The sequence below is a fragment of the Homarus americanus genome, unplaced genomic scaffold (genome assembly GCF_018991925.1).
Source record: "Homarus americanus isolate GMGI-L3 unplaced genomic scaffold, GMGI_Hamer_2.0 scaffold6875, whole genome shotgun sequence".
Classification (NCBI taxonomy): domain Eukaryota; kingdom Metazoa; phylum Arthropoda; class Malacostraca; order Decapoda; family Nephropidae; genus Homarus; species Homarus americanus.
Genome location: NW_024757271.1, coordinates 247,501 through 266,523, shown reverse-complemented (window position 1 = coordinate 266,523; position 19,023 = coordinate 247,501). Strand labels below are relative to the sequence as shown.

General features: G+C 46.0%; 1 protein-coding gene across 5 annotated transcripts in view; it reads right to left on the bottom strand.

The window, feature by feature from the left end:
• Nucleotides 1-19,023, bottom strand: part of LOC121857417 (phosphatase and actin regulator 2-like) — a 205,382-nt gene that overhangs the window by 89,068 nt on the left and 97,291 nt on the right. The gene's annotated exons all lie outside the window — the stretch shown is intronic.

Below are 19,023 nucleotides of genomic sequence, written 5' to 3'. Positions count from 1 at the left end.
GTGAGAGGTGAGGTGAGGGGTGAGGGTAGGGGAGGGAGGGGTGAGGGTGAGGGTGAGGAGGGGGTGAGGTAGGGGGAGGGGAGGGAGGGAGTGGAGGTAGGGGTGAGGAGGTGAGGTAGGAGGGAGGGGGGTGGGAGGGAGGGGTGAGGTAGGAGGAGGGTGAGGTAGGAGTGAGGGGTGAGGTGAGTGGGGGAGGAGGGGGGGTGAGGTAGGAGTGAGGAGGAGGGGGTGAGGGGTGGGAGGAGGGGAGGAGGTGGAGGGGTGGGGAGGGAGGGGTGAGGTAGGGGGAGAGGGGAGGTAGGGGTGAGGAGGTGAGGAGGTGAGGGGGGTAGGAGGAGGGGTGAGGGAGTGAGGGGTGAGGAGGAGGTGAGGTGAGGTGGGGAGGGGTGTGGGGTAGGGAGGGAGGGGTAGGGAGGGAGGGGTGAGGTAGGGGTGAGAGGTGAGGGAGGGGTAAGGTAGGGGAGGTGAGAGGTGAGGGGGGAGGGGTGAGGTAGGAGTGAGGGGTGGAGGTGGAGGGAGGTGTGAGGTGAGGGGGAGGGAGGGGTGAGGTAGGGGGGAGGTGAGGGGGTGAGGTGAGGGGAGGTGAGAGGGTGAGGTGAGGGGGTGGGAGGGTGAGGGAGGGGGTGGGAGGAGGTGAGGGGAGGGGGAGTGAGGGGTGAGGTAGGGGTGAGAGGTGGAGGGGTGGGTAGGGAGGGAGGGGTGAGGTAGGAGGAGGGGTGAGGTAGGGAGTGAGGTGAGAGGGGTGAGGTAAGAGTGAGGGGTGAGGTATGGGGTGAGGGGTGAGGTAGGGAGGGGAGGGGTGAGGTAGGGAGTGAGGGGTGAGGTAGGAGAGGGAAGTGAGAGTGAGGGGTTAGGTAGGGAGTGAGGGGTGAGGGGTAGGAGGAGGTGAGGTGAGGAGGAGGTAGGAGGTAGGGGAGGGGTGAGGTAGGGGGAGGAGGGGGTGAGGTGAGGGGTGAGGTAAGAGTGAGGGGTGAGGTAGGGGTGAGGGGTGAGTAGGGGTGAGGTGGGTAGGGGAGAGGAGAGGTAAGAGTGAGGGGTGAGGGAGTGAGGGGTGAGGTGAGGTGAGGGGTGAGGTGAGGGGTGAGGTAAGAGGAGGGGGTGAGGGAGGGGGTGAGGTGAGGTAGGAGTGAGGGGTGAGGTGAGGGGATCATATGTCTGACCTTACCATCAAGTCCCCAGATTCCTTCATCCCAGGTGAATCCATAAAGCGAGTGAGAGTGAGTGAGTGAGTGGGTGGGTGGGTGGGTGGGTGGTGGGTGAGGAGTGAGTGGTGGGTGGGTGGGTGGGTGGGTGGGTGTGGTGGGTGGGTGAGGGTGGGTGAGTGAGTGTGTGTATTGCTCAGCCATCTATTTGAGTAGGTGAACTAGTGACTGATCGCGGGCGGTGGGGGTGGGGGGTCAATGGGCGGTGACAGATCAGATGAAGGGTGGCATGATTGGGTGGTGCACCCTGCCAGCTACCAGAGAATGGGTGTGGGCGGGCGGGCGGTGTACTCAACAAGTGTGGGCGGCCTGGTGCTGGGATCAACACAGTAGGTTTAAGGGTGCAGTGTGTGTGTGTGTGTGTGTGTGTGTGTGTGTGTGTGTGTGTGTGTGTGTGTGTGTCCAGCCTCAAACACTAAATACACTCATGAAGAATTTACCTGAATTGAACACGACAAAAACAACCACCACCACCACCACCACCACCACAACCAACAACAGCCACAACAACCACCACCACCACAACCACCACAACCTTAGTCACCCCCCCTTCACCAAACTCATTATAAACAACAACAAAAGAATTCACAATAAATAACCTCAACTTCACAACCTCAGCATCATAACATTTCACAAACACGTTACCTCCTCCAGGCTATTTAAACGCCCCTGTATTTTGTATTTTTTATGTAATTAAGGGATCATTCTGGATTTTGTTTATGTAATTTAGGGGTTATTTTGTACTTTTTATGTAATTTAAGTATCATCTGTATTCTGTAATCTAAAACCCTCTTTATTTTGTATTTCGTGTAGTTTAAAAAGACAGCATTAAAACAGGTTACAGTTGGATATGCACAATAAGTACAAAAACATTACAATAGGGTACAGGTACATAATTACAAAAACTCTGTATTACCTGACATAATTACAGTGACTTAAGTGTATAAAAGTTTCTGTAATATTGGGTTTAGTTTAAAGTGAAATAATGTATAAGTTTTATGTAACTCTCTCTCTCTCTCTCTCTCTCTCTCTCTCTCTCTCTCAGGTGAAACAGGTAGGTGAAGTAGCCAGGTGAGGTAACAATAATTTAATGGTAGCCACAAACTCTCCCACAGGGGTCGTTCATGCCCTCTCACACTCAACCAATATATTTCATAGCCCACTCTCACACACCCCTCTCACCTCCCTCTCCCTCACCCCTCTCACCCTCACCCCTCACCCCCTCTCACTCCCCTTCCCCACCCCCTCTCACCTCCCTCTCACCCCTCACCTCCCCCCCTCACCCCCCTCTCACCCTCCCTCTCTCCCTCCTGTCCCCCACCTCTACCCACACTCTCTCCCACTTCAGTCATTTGGTGAACCAGACAGACAGACAGACAGACAGACAGCAGACAGACAGACACAGACAGACAGACAGACAGACAGAAAACAGACAGATAGATAGATAGATAGACAGACAGACAGACAGACAGACAATAGACAGATAGATAGATAGATAGATAGATAACCTAACCTAATAATAATAATTAGTGACCTGACCTTGTGACCTCCCAGCTCGAGTTATGACACACACAACACACACACACACACACACACACACACACACACACACACACACACACACACACACACACACACACACACACAGCCCTGAAACATGACAAGGGCAATGTTAAAAAAGAGCAAATCATGGAGCTGCAATGAGCAACACTGCAAAGAGGTCAGTTGCCAAGTGTCGCCAGGAGAGAGAAGAGAGAGAGAGAGAGAGAGAGAGAGAGAGAGAGAGAGAGAGAGAGAGAGAATTATTTAAGATAGTGAACGTGCACCTCTCTCGACAGGTAACATGCAAATCTTAGTATCCGTCGGGCACTAGATCGCCACTTTAAGCAGAAGGCAAGCGAAAGTTCGTCTGACGTATAGGCGAGCGAGAGTGATTTGTTCGTCTCGGGCGATACTGTGTGCTTGTGCTGGCGATGCGTTAAATGCTCATGTTGGCGTAATAATAAATGGATGGGAAATAACCACAATTACCTGTACCAACCAAAACAACCACAATTACCTGTACCAACTAAAACAACCACAATTACCTGTACCAACTAAAACAACCACAATTACCTGTACCATCAAAACAACCATTCAATACCGTACCAACAACTACCTGCAACAATAACAACCACAACTACCTGCAACTCATAAAGATACCTGTAATAACCACAAAATCAATAACATCAAGTATCAACCACAACTACCTGTAACAACAACCACAACTACTCACAACAACAACCACAAATTATCACAACAACAACCACAACTACCTCCAACACCCTGGTACAACAGCTAAGGGACTCTATAACCTTACACCTTATGATGATATTTTGCGTCGAGTGGTGGTGTGGTGGTGGTGGTGGTGGGTGGTGGGTGGTGGTAGTGTGGTGGTGGTGGTGGTGGTGGTGGTGGTGGTGGTGTGGTGGTGGTAGTGGTGGTGGTGGTGGTGGTGGTGGTGGTGGTGGTGGTGGTGGTGGTGGTGGTGGTGGTGGTAGTGGTGTGGTGGTAGTGGTGGTGTAGTGGTGGTGGGTGGTGGTGGTGGTGGTGGTGGTGGTGGTGGTGGTGGTGGTGGTGGTGGTGGTGGTGGTGGTGGTGGTGGTGGTGGTGGTGGTAGTGATGGTGATGGTGGTGGTGGTGGTGTGGTGGTGGTGGTAGTGGTAGTGGTGGTGGTGTGGTAGTGGTGGTGGTAGTGTGGTGGTAGTGGTAGTGTGGTGGTGGTGGTGGTGGTGGGGTGGTAGTGGTGGTGGTGGTGACGTTAAACATTCTGAGAGAGAGAAGAGAGAGAGAACATTTGCTAACGAGAAGGTGAAGAGAAAGGTAAAAAGAATTTTGGGTCATTAGGGACGAGAAATGAGTCCACACACACACACACACACACACACACACACACACACACACACACACACACACACACACACACACACACACACACACACTATACACCTGAGTCAAAAATAAAATGAAAATTGCATTCAAAATTGTACGTCAATTTCTCAAGATAAATAATGTGAAGGTTGTACATCTCTCTCTCTCTCTGCTTTTATAACTGATACTGGTAGACAAAAGTAGATACTAGGTAGACAAAGGTAGATACTAGGTAGACAAAGGATAAGTAGGGCAAGGTTAAAGCCTCGTTGAAAATAGTGGCGACCGATGCATTGGCAGGAAATCGCTTCAGTGATGTGAGAGTAAGGGAGAGGGAGAGGGAGAGGGAGAGGGAGGGAGAGTTAGAGCATGTTGCCAGAGTAGGTAGGAGGAGGGAGGGGTTAGAGTGGGGGGAAAAGAGAGAGAGAGAGAGAGAGAGAGAGAGAGAGAGAGAGAGAGAGAGAGAGAGAGAGAGAGAGAGAGAGAGAGAGAGAGAGAGAGAGAGAGAGAGAGAGGAGAGCACATTGGACTTGAAAGAGAACGAAAAAATCTCCTCCTCCCTCTTCTTCCTCCCTCCTCACTCTCTCCTCCCTCTCCTCACTCCCCCTTCCTCTTCCTCTCACTCTTTCCCTCCCTCCCCCACATTGTCAGTGTGTCACCATTATCGACAGGAGACACGAACAGATACCACACGAGGAACAGGTGAGATGGATACCTGCCCAGGTGTGCGGCGCCGGAAGGAGGAGGTAGGGGGGAGGGGGGAGGGGCTTGAGTTACATGGGAGACGAGGTGTTGACAAGTGGACGATGGTTATTTGTCAGTGGGTGAGAGAGAGAGAGTAGGTAGGTGGGTGGGAAAGAGGGTGTAGGTGGATGGGTGGGAATGAGGGTGTAGGTGGGTGGATGTGGGTAGACAGGAAAAAAAAATCATGCATCTTGTTAGTAGAATAAAAACTATACCATTTTAATATTTCAAAAGTTTTCAATTTTTTTTTCTCGAATTTTTCAGGTTTTCCAGGACTTAATTTCATTCCAATTTTTTTCACGATTTTTTTCTTCAAATTATCCAGTTGTTCAATTTTTTTCAAGGTTCCATATTTTTCAAGGCGTAATCCAGGTATTTCAAGGTAGTTTTTTTTTAAGGACATCAATGAATTTTTCCAACATCTCAAAAATCTGAAAAAAGCGAATAATTTTTGGCCAAGTTTTAAGACGAAAAAATTGGATTTTAAAAGCTGTACGAAATTGAGGTACATGACCCTTGAGTACGATGACTTAAACCCTTGAGTACGATGACTTAAACCCTTGAGTACGATGACTTAAACCCTTGAGTACGATGACTTAAACCCTTCAGTACGATGATTTAAACCCTTGAGTACGATGACAAAATTAAAATTCCTGGTTTATTTCCCACCTTTTAGTCAATAATTTCCACTAAATATACAATTTATTCGTAATCTGGAACGAGAGAAGATGAATTCGATTTTTCCATTATTTCCCAATATATTCCGATTTTTCCCATTTTCCCGATTTTTCAGATTTTTTCCGAGTTTTCACGATTTTTTTTAGTTCTCCCTAAATTCAGTTTATTCTCAATACCTTAAAAAATTACGTCTAACCTAAATTAACTTAAAGGAAGACGTTGAAAATTTTAGGGACATCTATAGAATTTTAGGGTACACAAGGAAGAAATTGTTAAATGATACAAACTAACATTAACACACAAACAAGATGCGTACTATTAGATGGACCTGAAGAGGGGTGATTACAGGGTTAAGTTAGGTTAATTAACATGTTAAATGTCCTTTTGAGATTAACAATAATTATCACCTCAGAGATAAACAATGTTAAATTTACCATAATGGAGTAACAATGTTAGATTCAACACAATGAAGCATAATTACATATATACATAAATGCTAAATTAACATGATGTAAATATAGTCATATGTGTTAAGTCACGTGTGTTAATATAGTCACCTGTGTTAATATAGTCACTTGTATTAAGATAAGTCACCTGTGGGATAATTTATCAAATGTTAATATTAACTTGGAGGACAAAAATGTTAAATATTAAACACAATGATGTTAATTTCCTTAATACGTAAAAACATTCTACCTCTAGAAACTTAAACATTATATACACATTATATAAATTTATGTTAATATAAACATTTGGATTAATATAATTTATACATTCACACCCATTTATATAATCATCAGACATTACATATAAATACAAAAAAATATTCATGAAATACTGAAATCAACTGGTATAAATGTCATTAGAAATTACAGTCATATGCTATAACGGTACAGTCATATGCTATAACGGTACAGTCATATGCTATAACGGTACAGTCATATGCTATAACGGTACAGTCATATGCTATAACGGACAGTCATATTTGGTACAGTCATATACTATAACGGTACAGTCATATGCTATAACGGTACAGTCATATGCTATAACGGTACAGTCATATGCTATAACGGTACAGTCATATGCTATAACGGTACAGTCATATGCTATAACGGTACAGTCATATGCTATAACGGTACAGTCATATACTACTCATATGCTATAACGGTACAGTCATATGCTATAACGGTAGTCATATGCTATAACAATACAGTCATATACTATAACGGTACAGTCATATGCATAACGGTACAGTCATATACTATAACGGTACAGTCATATGCTATAACGGTACAGTCATATACTATAGGTACAGTCATATGCTATAACGGTACAGTCATATGCTATAACGGTACAGTCATATGCTATAACGGTACAGTCATATACTATAACGGTACAGTCATATGCTATAACGGTACAGTCATATGCTATAACGGTACAGTCATATGCTATAACGGTACAGTCTATATCATAACGGTACAGTCATATACTATAACGGTACAGTCATATGCTATAACGGTACAGTCATATGTTATAACGGTACAGTCATATGTTATAACGGTACAGTCATATGCTATAACGGTACAGTCATATATATAACACAGTCATATGTTATAACGACAGTCATATCTATAACGGTACAGTCATATGCTATAACGGTACAGTCATATGCTATAACGGTACAGTCATATGCTATAACGGACAGTCATATGCTATAACGGTACAGTCATATGCTATAACGGTACAGTCATATGCTATAACGGTACAGTCATATGCTATAACGGTACAGTCATATGCTATAACGGTACAGTCATATGCTATAACGGTACAGTCATATACTATAACGGTACAGTCATATGCTATAACGGTACAGTCATATGCTATAACGGTACAGTCATATGCTATAACGGTACAGTCATATGCTATAACGGTACAGTCATATGCTATAACGGTACAGTCATATGCTATAACGGTACAGTCATATGCTATAACGGTACAGTCATAGCTATAACGGTACAGTCATATGCTATAACGGTACAGTCATATGCTATAACGGTACAGTATATACTATAACGGTACAGTATATGCTATAACGGTACAGTCATATGCTATAACGCAGTACAGTCATATGCTATAACGGTACAGTCATATGCTATAACGGTACAGTCATATGCTATAACGGTACAGTCATATGCTATAACGGTACAGTCATATGCTATAACGGTACAGTCATATGCTATAACGTACAGTCATATGCTATAACGGTACAGTCATATGCTATAACGGTACAGTCATATGCTATAACGGTACAGTCATATGCTATAACGGTACAGTCATATGCTATAACGGTACAGTCATATGCTATAACGGTACAGTCATATGCTATAACGGTACAGTCATATGCTATAACGGTACAGTCATATGCTATAACGGTACGTCATATGCTATAACGGTACAGTCATATGCTATAACGGTACAGTCATATGCTATAACGGTACAGTCATATCTATAACGGTACAGTCATATGCTATAACGGTACAGTCATATACTATAACGGTACAGTCATATATATAACGGTACAGTCATATGCTATAACGGTACAGTCATATGCTATAACGGTACAGTCATATACTATAACGGTACAGTCATATGCTATAACGGTACAGTCATATGCTATAACGGTACAGTCATATGCTACAACATATTTACTGTAACGACACATCCGGTACAGTGTAGAACGGGGGATACAGTGACCATTGTTTTTAGCTTAGTTAAACATGGTACCGGTACATAAAATACAGTACAGGTCACTAGTACAGGCTGGATACATGTTACAGGTCACCAGTACAGGCTGGATACATATTACTGGTCACTATTGCAGGCTGGATACATATTACTGGTCACTATTGCAGGCTAAATACTTTCTACAGGTCACTATTACAGGCTGGATATATATTACAGTTCACTAGTACAGGCTGGATACATATTACAGGTCACTAGTACAGGCTGGATACATATTACAGGTCACTAGTACAGGCTGGATACATATTACAGGTCACTAGTACAGGCTGGATACATATTACAGGTCACTAGTACAGGCTGGATACATATTACTGGTCACTATTGCAGGCTAAATACTTTCTACAGGTCACTATTACAGGCTGGATATATATTATAGGTCACTTGTACAGGCTGGACATATAATACAGTAACCATTACAGGCTGTGTACATAATAAATGTCACTAATACAGGCTAAATACTTTCTACAGGTCACCGGTACAGTCAAGGTACATATTACAGGTCACTAGTACAGTCTGGATACATAATGCAGGTCAATTGGTACAGGGGCAGCAGATACAGGTTCACGTCGACTACAGGCATATTACAGGCTGCTGCAAGAACGGGTACAACCGACATAACACGGGTACAGTGTATTACAGGGATACAGCGGGTAGAGGTACGACATTCACAACAGCCTGTAAAAGTAGGTTGGTGCAGGCTGGTAGAAACATGACAGTTACTAGAGACACCAGTACAGGATCTTACAGGATGCCAGAGGCAGGACAGTCATTATTATCACCGTTACAGGCAGATACAGGAAGGAAAGTCGCTAGGGGCCACCGTTACAGGCAGATACAGGCAGGACAGTCATTACAGACCACCGTTACAGGCTCGAGCAGGCAGGAGTCGCTACAGGCCACTGTTACAGGCTGGTACAGGCAGGACAGTCACTACAGACCATTGTTACAGGCAGGACAGTCACTACAGACCACTGTTACAGGCTGGTACAGGCAGGGCAGTCACTGCAGACCACTGTTACAGGCTGGTACAGGCAGGACAGTCACTGCAGACCACTGTTACAGGCTGGTACAGGCAGGACAGTCACTACAGACCACTGTTACAGGCTGGTACAGGCAGGACAGTCACTGCAGACCACTGTTACAGTGGCCTGAGCGGGACAATCTTCCGGGCCGCGAACAGGCAGATGGAGTGCCCCAGAACCATATTTTGGGCTGGTGGACTTGAATCATACGAATTCCTGATTACGCAGGCTGGTACGAACGGGACCGATTTGAACGGCAGGCGGGCCTGGGCAGGTCGCCGCAGACTGCTGTTATGAGCTGAGCCCGCAGAGCAGGACAGTCACTGCAGACCACTGTTACAGGCTGGTACAGGAAGGACAGTCACTACAGACCACTGTTACAGGCTGGTACAGGCAGGACAGTCACTACAGACCACTGTTACAGGCTGGTACAGGCAGGACAGTCACTACAGACCACTGCTACAGGCTGGTAAAGGTTGATACAGGCTGACGGGGGAATGACAATCATTACATAACACCCGAACAGGCAGGTACAGGCTACAGAAACAGGATAGACATTAAAAAAATTGTTTACAGACTGTTACAGGCTGGTGCAAGCAAAGGAACCTCACTACAGACCACCAGTACAGGCTGGCAGACACCGGTAGACGTGAGCGAGAGAGCGTGAAGCCCGGTATACTGGTGGTAGATGGTGGTAGTGGTGGTGGTAGGGGCGAAGGACACACACACACACACACGAGAGGTACAAGCGTTTGGTGTGGTATACTGGTGACACGACACAACACCCTGATTAGTGGCAGCTACAGACACGGGCGGACGCAGCGGGCGGCACGACACGGGTGGGCAGCCTGCGAGAATGGACAGGACTGACTGGGTGGCGGGCGGCGGCGGCGTCGGGGCGGCAAAGGTGGCGGAAGCATTCACCACCACCCGCTACCAACCTCCTCCTCCTCCCCCCCTCCTTCCCTGTTACAGTCATGCGCTGCTAACACCACTACTACCACCACTACCACCACCATTATCTACACGCCCATCATGCACCTGTGTCCTCCTCGCCCACCCCGCCGCCCAACACCGCCCACCCACCAACGCCCGCTAGGATCATCATGCTCCCTGCAGGTGACTGAAAAAAATCTACCGGGCCGAGGCTGCATATCGGGCGCCGAGCAGGGACACACACACACACACACACACACACACACACACACACACACACACACACACACACACACACACTGTATCCTTCTTCTCATCCTACACCATCCTTACCGTGTATCCTATAATCCTTGGAGGACGTCACAGTTAACAGTCAGTACTAGTGTCAAGGGAGGTCAAGACGTGTCATGAGAGGTCAGGAGGTGTCATAAGATGTCAGGTGTCATGAAAGGTCAGGAAGTGCCATAAGAGGTCATTAGAGGTCAAAGGGTATCATCAGAGATCGTGGGGTGTCATGAGAGGTCAAGGGGGTGTCAGTGGGTGTCAAGAGAGGTCAAAAGGTGTCATGACCTCAGTATATTATTCTCATAAGCTTTAACAGGGGGTGCTGGTGGTAGAAGCGGTACCGTTCTTGCCTCGCAAGCGAGATGTCACGGGTTCGATTCTCGGGCCGGTGGAAGTTGTTTGGACACACTTCCTAGCCCCCATTAGTCCCTGTTCACCTAGCAGTACAGTAGGTACCTGTTGTAAGTCGAAAGTTGCGAATTCGTATTCAGGGAAAGTTGTTGGAGCTTCCAATAACTTGATGACACAAGCCATTGACTCTTCAGGCTTCTACGCCCTTAACTCATGAGACATAAAGGCAAGCATGAACTTAGCATGCTTCCCTGTTGGGCGCTGTAAACGCTTCTGCGCTTCACCTTACACAGGGTGTAAGGGGGTGCCCAATAAACTAGCCCCCTCGTGGGCAATCTAAAAAAAATCTAAAAAGCTTTAATATATAAATAAATAAATTATTAGAACCATCATTACTTTCTTCCTCTTCTTCTTCTTTATTGTTAATACCATTATTATTATTATTAACCAGCACCAAGTTAGGTTAGGTTAGGTTAGGTTAGGGGGATTTCACCTCCCAACAGCGCCTTTTACACTGAGTAGAAATCCCCCAAATCCCCTTTTTCTCGATACCTGTAGGTTAAGGCGTTACCTGTATGGTAAGGTAGCCACCTGGGGATTACTGTAGCCACCTGGGGATTACTGTAGCCACCTGGGGATTACTGTAGCCACCTGGGGATTACTGTAGCCACCTGGGGATTACTGTAGCCACCTGGGGACTACTGTAGCCACCTGGGGACTACTGTAGCCACCTGGGGACTACTGTAACCATCTGATAAACTAAATGTAATAACCCAAATTTATATAATTGTTATTGCCATGAGACGGGGGGCTAATCTTCAGGTGAAATAAGCTGGGAGGACTAATCTTCAGGTGATATAAGCTGGGATGGCTAATCTTCAGGTGAAATAAGCTGGGAGGACTAATCTTCAGGTGAAATAAGCTGGGAGGACTAATCTTCAGGTGAAATAAGCTGGGAGGGCTAATCTTCAGGTGAAATAAGCTGGGAGGACTGTCTTTGGGTGAGAAATAAGTGGAGGCCTAAGGTAAAGCATGGGAGGACTAATCTTCAGGTGAAATAAACTGGGAGGACTAATCTTCAGGTGAAATAAACTGGGAGGACTAATCTTCAGGTGAAATAAACTGGGAGGACTAATCTTCAGGTGAAATAAGCTGAGAGGACTAATCTTCAGGTGAAATAAGCTGGGAGGACTAATCTTCATGTGAAATAAGCTGGGAGGGCTAATCTTCAGGTGAAATAAGCTGGGAGGACTAATCTTCAGGTGAAATAAACTGGGAGGACTAATCTTCAGGTGAAATAAGCTGGGAGGGCTAATCTTCAGGTGATCCAAACTGCCATCACAATATAGCAATGGTTTTGAAGTTACATTAAACACTTTATATAATCGTAATTTCTTCACCCCTCTGAACACTTGTGGCACTATTAGGCACTACCTGGCACTATCCACTTGAGTGCCATTTAACGTACCAAGGGAGACGGGCATTTAAACATCAATTAATTCAGATTTTTTTTTCTAAATAGGTCATTTACATAAATCAACACAGATTAAACTACCAATTCAGATTTTTGTCAACACGTTATACAATCATCTACATAAACCAAGACTGTCCAGTGAATTTAGGTCTTAACTGTACACGTCGTATTGAGTATAAAATGACTAATACTGCGAAGTGACTTGTTCTTCCTTCCCCTACCACTCCTTTTCTTCCTCCTTCCTTCCTTCCTTCAACTTGTCCCCTCCTTCCTTCCCTCCTCTCTTCCTCCTTCCACTTACCATTTTCTTTCCCTCCCTCCCCTAACTCCCTCCTCTCTTCTTCCCTCTCTCCCTCCTCTCTTCTTCCCTCTCTCCCTCCTCTCTTCTTCCCTCCCTCCCTCCTCTCTTCTTCCCTCTCTCCCTCCTCTCTTCTTCCCTCTCTCCCTCTTCCTCTTCCTTCCCTCTCTCCTCCTCCCTCTCCTCCTCTTCTTCCCTCTCTCCCTCCTCTCTTCTTCCCTCTCCTCCCTCTCTTCTTCCCTCTCTCCCTCCTCTCTTCTTCTTCCCTCTCTCCTCCTCCTCTTCTTCCCTCTCCCTCCTCTCTTCTTCCCTCCCTCCCTCCTCTCTTCTTCCCTCTCCCTCCTCTCCTTTCTCCTCCTCCTCTCTTCTTCCCTCCTCCCTCCTCTCTTCTTCCCTCTCTCCCTCCTCTCTTCTTCCCTCTCTCCCTCCTCTCTTCTTCCCTCTCTCCCTCTCCTCTTCTTCCCTCTCTCCCTCTCTCTTCTTCCCTCTCTCCCTCCTCTCTTCTTCCCTCTCTCCCTCCTCTCTTCTTCCCTCCTCCCCTCCTCTCTCTTCCCCTCCCTCCTCTCTTCTTCTCTCCTCCTCCTCTCTTTCCCTCTCTCCCTCTCTCTTCCTTCCCTCTCTCCTCCCTCTTCTTCTTCCCTCTCTCCCTCCTCTCTTCTTCCCTCTCTCCCTCCTCTCTTCTTCCCTCTCTCCCCTCCTCTCTTCTTCCCTCCTCCCCTCCTCTCTTCTTCCCTCTCTCCCTCTCTCTTCTTCCCTCTCTCCCTCCTCTCTTCTTCCCTCTCTCCCTCCTCTCTTCCCTCTCTCCCTCCTCTCTTCTTCCCTCTCTCCCTCCTCTCTTCCCTCTCTCCCTCCTCTCTTCCTTCCCTCTCTCCCTCCTCTCTTCCTCTCCCTCCTCTCTTCTTCCTCTCTCCCTCCCTCTCTTCTTCCCTCTCTCCCTCCTCTCTTCTTCCCTCTCTCCCTCCTCTCTTCTTCCCTCTCTCCCTCCTCTCTCTTCTTCCCTCTCTCCTCCTCTCTTCCCTCTCTCCCTCCCTCTCTTCTTCCCTCTCTCCTCTCTCTCTTCCCTCTCTCCCCTCCTCTCTTCTTCCCTCTCTCCCTCCTCTCTTCTTCCCTCTCTCCCTCCTCTCTTCTTCCCTCTCTCCCTCCTCTCTTCCCTCTCTCCCTCCTCTCTTCTTCCCTCTCTCCCTCCTCTCTTCCCTCCCACCAGCTCAATACTACACAAACAAACACCGCACTGAATCGTGAACAAAATTTCTCATATCCAGTCTGTTTTGTGTCTTGGTTAGGTCACGTCAGGTCAGGTCAGGTCACGTCAGGTCAGGTTAGGTCAGGTCAGGTCAGGTTACGTCAGGTTAGGTTAGGTTAGATCAGGTTAGTTTATGCTAAGTTAGTTCAGGTTAAATTAGGTTAATGAAGTTAGACATAAGTTTGGTTAGGTTAAGTGTGGCGTAATTGACCAAACAGTAAAAATCACCCAATCCCCCCTAATTAATCACCAATCCCTTCTAATTAATCACAACTCTCCTACACTCAATCACCAATCACGTTTAATTAATTACCCAATCAAACCAATCACCAATCTATCTAATCATAAGAAATAAGTACATAAGAATGGAGGAAACTGCAGCGGGCCTATTGGCCCATACTGGGCAGTCAATTTACACCCAACCCCTATTGCTCATATAAGCATCCAACCTATGTTTGAAGCTATCCAGCGTATTCGAGTTAATGATGATGTTTGGTAACTTGTTCCACTCGTCCACTACTCTGTTTCCAAACCAGTGTTTACCTATTTCACGCCTAAATCTAAATTTGTCTAATTTAAAACCATTGTTACGAGTTCGCTCCTGGTTGGATAGTTTGGTACCTTTGTAATGTCCTTTGTTTAGCCCTGACTTCCATTTATACACCTTTATCATATCGCCCCTCACTCTACGTCTCTCGAGGTGCAAATTAGATGCTTTAACCTGTCTCTGTACTCAAGGTTCCTAATGCCCGGGATTAGTCTTGTCATTCTCCTCTGGATTTTTACTAGGGATTCTATATCCATTCTGTAGTACGGTGACCAGAACTGAACCGTGTAATCCAAGTGAGGTCTCACAAGCGCAAGATATAGTTTTAGGATGACCTCGCTAGTCTTGTAACTAACACTCCTTTGTATGAACCCAAGTACTTTAATAGCCTTGTTTCGAGCAAATACACATTGTTTACTTGGCTTAAGATTCCTACTTATCATTACTCCTAAATCTCTCTCACAGTCGGATTTCTCTATAACATCGTTGTTCATCTGGTATCTGGTTTCTCTGTTTACATCTCCTAGACTGAGTACTTTACATTTGGCCACATTGAATTTCATCTGCCATTTTTCAGACCATTCCAATTTTTTTTTTTAGATCTTCCTGTAGTTTTGCGGAGTCTTCGTCAGATTGAATTATACGACCTATTTTAGTGTCGTCAGCAAATTTACTTATGTTGCTGTCTACGCCGATATCTACGTCGTTTATGTATATAATAAATAATAATAGTCCAAGTACTGAGCCTTGGGGTACTCCACTAGTGACCCTACTCCAATCGAATTTAGTACCGTTAATGCTCACTCGCTGTTTCCTGTCCTGTAACTACACCCTAATCCATTTTAGAATATCTCCTTTAATACCATGAGCCTTCACTTTTCTAATTAGTCTTTCGTGGGGGACTCTGTCGAAGGCTTTATAAAGTCGAAATATACCACATCATAATTGTGCCCCTCGTCCACTGATTCGAAAACTGATGAAAAGAATGTTAATAGATTAGTTAGACATGAACGTCCGCTTGTGAAGCCATGTTGGGAATCATTGATCAACTTGTGCTTTTCCAGGTAATTTCGAATAGAGTTTGAAATGATTGCTTTCAATAATTTGCCTACTATTGATGTTAGACTGATTGGTCGGTAGTTAGAGGATAGTGATCTAATCCCCTTCTTGAAAATCGGTATTACATTCACTATCCTCCAGGATTCTGGTACTACACCTGTTTTTAAGGACATGTTAAACAACTATGCTAATATCTCATCGGGACCAGACGACTTAGTAGGCTTTAGTTTGTCTGCTTACTGACGTCGTTACTAGTCACTACTATCTCGCTTAATCTATTTTCTTCACTATCTCTGTATATAGTCGGTGCCTCGGTATCATTCGGTTATATATTTCACACACACACACACACACACACACACACACACACACACACACACACACACACACACACACTGACCTCATGGGGTATTTCTATCACGTCACGAAGTGTTTTAGGGCGTCGCGAGGTTGAGCCTGGTTATGACATCACAGAAACAGGTATATGACGTCACAAGGGGTTTATGAGGTCAAGAGAGCTTTCATTGGCTTAGGTAGGGTTATGCCACTAACCTGGATTCTAACTCCCCCCCTTTCTTCTCTTCCCCCTCTTCTTCTCTCTCCTTTCCCTACATCTTTCCCTTTCTCTCTCCTCCTCCTCATCCCATCTTCTTTTCCTCCTCTTGCTTCTCCTTCTCCTCTCCTCTCCTCTCCCCTTTACGTCTCTAGGTAAGGGAGAAGGCGGGGTATTAAATTAAGGAGAGAGAAGAGAAGAAGCTACGTCACTTCAAAGACAGGGAGGATTATTTCCATTAAGTGACAATATTGGACAGTATTACACACGGTGTGGACGGTGAACTATTTCTGACAGCCAAGACAAGTGGGGGGTGATGGAGAGGGGGTGATGAGGTGATGGAGGAGGTGATGAGGTGATGGAGGAGGTGATGAGGGTGATGGAGGGTGATGGTGATGGAGGTGATGGAGGTGATGGTGATGGAGGGGGTGATGAGTGATGGAGGGTGATGGAGGAGTGATGAGGGTGATGGAGGTGTGAGGGTGATGGAGGGTGATGAGGTGATGGAGGGTGAGGAGGTGATGGAGGGAGTGAGGGGGTGATGGAGGTGATGAGGGGTGATGGAGGAGTGAGTGGGGGTGATGGAGGTGATGAGGTGATGGAGATGTGAGGGTGATGGAGGAGTGAGGTGATGGAGGGTGAGGTGGAGGGTGATGAGGGTGATGGAGGTGATGGAGGTGATGAGGGTGATGGAGGAGTGATGAGGGTGATGGAGGGGGTGATGGAGGGTGATGGAGGGTGGTGGGGGGTGATGGAGGTGTGGGGTGATGGAGGGTGTGGGTGATGGAGGTGATGAGGGGATGGAGGTGATGAGGGGTGATGGAGGAGTGATGAGGTGATGGAGGTGTGGAGGTGATGGAGGGTGATGAGGGTGATGGAGGGGTGATGAGGGGTGATGGAGGAGTGATGAGGTGATGGAGGAGTGATGAAGAGTGATGAGGGGTGAAACAGAGTAGTGCATGGTGACAAAGAATCGGATGAAAGTGAACCGGGGCAGGGTAGAGATCAGAACAGGGCGGAAAGGGGGCGAAACAAGGCAGGAACGGGGGCGGAACAGGGCGAGAACAGGGTGGGACAGGGGCAGAACAGGGCGGGAACAGGGGCCAGGGGGCAGGACAGGGCGGGCAGGTAGCAGCCATCCCACAAGGGAGCAGCATAAAGGCGCAGGTTACATCAGACTTAAAGCGTCTCCGGCCATGAGTCAACTTGTGAAATCAATGATGGTAACAGCAGGAGGAGGAGGAGGAGGAGGACCCGATATACGAGGAGGACCCGATTTACAAGGAGGACCCGATATACGAGGAGGAGGACCCGATTTACAAGGAGGAGGAGGAGGACCCGATTTACTAGAAAGGGGACCTTGATGGGTAAGGAGGAGAGGCTTAGAGACAAGGGAGGGTTTAAGGAAAAGGGAGGGGCTTAAAAAAGAAAGGAGGGCTTGAAGCATACAGGGAGGGGCTTAGATACAATGGGGAGTGGCAAAGTGATAAAGGGGGAGGGGGCTTAAGAAAAGAAGTGAATAGGCTTAGACAGGCTTAGAGACATAGGGAAGGGGCTTACAATGCAAACAGGGAGGGGTTTACAGACAAGGGAGGGGTTTACAGACAAAAGGCGGGTTTAAGACGAGGGAGGGGTTTAAAGACAAGGGGAGGTTTAAAGACAAGGGAGAGGTTTAAAGACAAGGGAAGAGTTTAAGACAGGAAGAGGTTTAAAGACAAGGGAAGAGGTTTAAAGACAAGGGAGGGTTTAAAGACAAGGGAAGGGTTTAAAGACAAGGAAGAGGTTTAAAGACAAGGAGAGGTTTAAAAACAAGGAAGAGGTTTAAAGACAAGGGAAGAGGTTTAAAGACAAGGAAGGGGCTTAAAGACAAGGGAAAGGTTTAAAACAAGGAAGGGGCTTAGAGAGAGAATATGCCACCAACTCAGACTTAGTGATACCGTCCCCTCGACAAGCTGACTGTGCTCACTAAGGTATACCATCTGTTACATCACCATTAATTTCTATCTCCACCCTCCCTGGCACGATGGAGGTACCTGGCAACCTTCCTTCCCTCCTTGCCTATCAACACAGCTTTAACCACATTTCTCCTTCGTTAATATTTCTTCCTTTTTCACCACTTATAAATTCTCTTCTTCGTTAAATATAAACAGTATTTTCAACGTTATATGTGTGTGTGGGGGACAGGGGAGGGTTAAAGTGATTGATAATAACCTAAGATAAACAGAAGACGCATCGTGATCTTATTTTGTTTGCATAGCCGACCTTAAAGGAGTAATGTCAAAGTAAACAAATTATTTTCCCCTATAGTTACAGTACAGTTCTTATCTAATGAAACAGGTGTACAAAGAGACAATGGAAATAATGAACTCTCTCTCTCTCTCTCTCTCTCTCAAAAATGTTACACAATAGACCTTGAGAAAAAAAATATTATTTTTTCGTTATTATTTTATATTATTTCTCTATAGCGATGTAGTGGCGCACTTCAGCTATAGGAGGATATACCAGGCTATATTCTATGTGCTGTTCAACAAAGATATCTATCTATGCTGTTAACAAGGAGTATCTATCTATGTGCTGTTCAACATGGAGTATCTATCTATGTGCTGTTCAACAAAGGTATCTATCTATGTGCTGTTCAACATGGAGTATCTATCTATGTGTTGTTCAACAAGGAGTATCTATCTATGTGCTATTACATGGGTATCTATCTATGTTCATTTCAACATGGAGTATCTATCTATGTGCTGTTCAACAAGGAGTATCTATCTATGTGCTGAACCATGAGTATCTATCTATGTGCTGTTCAATATAGAACCAACAACAAAGTGCTATTCAACAATCCATGAAACACCATATCATTTATCCTATTTTCTTCTAAGTCAACGAAATAAATACCAAATAAAAAAAATCAACCAACAA